The 1276-nt window shown below is 33.8% G+C and overlaps 1 pseudogene; it reads left to right on the plus strand.

Moving 5' to 3' along the window:
- LOC107724616 (calpain-1 catalytic subunit-like) overlaps positions 1 to 1276 on the plus strand; it is a 17259-nt pseudogene that overhangs the window by 13068 nt on the left and 2915 nt on the right.

The raw sequence follows: 1276 nt of genomic DNA on the forward strand, positions 1-1276 counted from the left end.
ATTTTTCTTTTATGCCAAAAATCATTAGGATATTAAGTAAAGATCATGTTCCATGAAGATATTTTGTAAATTTCCTACTGTAAATATATTAAAACTTAATTTTTGATTAGTAATATGCATTGCTGAGAACTTCATCTGGACAACTTTAAAGGCGATTTTCTCAGTATTTAGATTTTTTTTGCACCCTCAGATTCCACATTTTCAAATAACTGTATCTCGGCCAAATATTATCCTATCCTAACAAACCATACGTCAATGGAAAGCTTATTTATTCAGCTTTCAGAAGATGTATAAATCTAAATTTTGAAAAATTGACCCTTATGACTGGTTTTGTGGTTCAGGGTCACATATATATATATAACAGAAAATGATCATCATTTTTTTATGTTTTTATATAATGTATAACTATATTTACATATAGTAATATAATGCACAAGTCATATGCACTACTTAGATGATGCAGTTATTTTCTCTTGTCATATTTCCTATTGTGCTGCATGGGAAAAAATAAAATTGGATTTGGAATGATATTAGTATTAGTACATTTTATTCTATCACAACTTTCACTTTTTTCCTCAAAGGGAGTTGGATGACGAGATTTCAGCTGACCTGGAGGATGAGGTAAGATTTTGGGTCCACATTAATTAGAAAACAAATGCCATTTTCTTTAGACTTTTTAATAAACGTCGCTCCTTTGTAGGCAGAAATTACAGAGGATGATATTGATGACTCTTTCAAGTCCTTGTTTGCCCAGCTGGCTGGAGAGGTGAATAAATATATAAAACCGTGTTTTTCTATTTTAGCTCTGCTGGTGTTAGAACATTGCATTTAAATATTAACATTTGAACATTTTTTTCTTGTTTTAGGATATGGAGATATCTGTCCGTGAACTCAGAACTATTCTCAACAGAGTAGTGTCCAAACGTGAGTAACGCTATTTTGCCTACACTTGGGGTCAACGCAGTCAAAAACGAACCTGTTTATCTGATTTGAATGAACTGTTTCTCTCTTAGACAAGGATCTAAAGACAGATGGCTTCAGCATGGAGTCCTGCAGAACTATGGTAAACCTCTTGGATGTATCCTTCACTGTTTAAAAGAGTATTTTGGGGTTAAATACAAGTTAAAGGTCCCCTGAAATGCTTAGAAACACGCAGCGTTACTCTATGTATTGACCTCATTTTAACTGAAACAGGAAGACAGGGCGGGACATATCAAGCAGCCCCGCCCCTTTTTAAAATAGCCAATAGCGTTCGTTTATATCACAGCTTGGGCTA

Source organism: Sinocyclocheilus rhinocerous, unplaced genomic scaffold, assembly GCF_001515625.1.
Source record: "Sinocyclocheilus rhinocerous isolate Xijiao unplaced genomic scaffold, SAMN03320098_v1.1 scaffold304, whole genome shotgun sequence".
Classification (NCBI taxonomy): Eukaryota; Metazoa; Chordata; class Actinopteri; order Cypriniformes; family Cyprinidae; genus Sinocyclocheilus; species Sinocyclocheilus rhinocerous.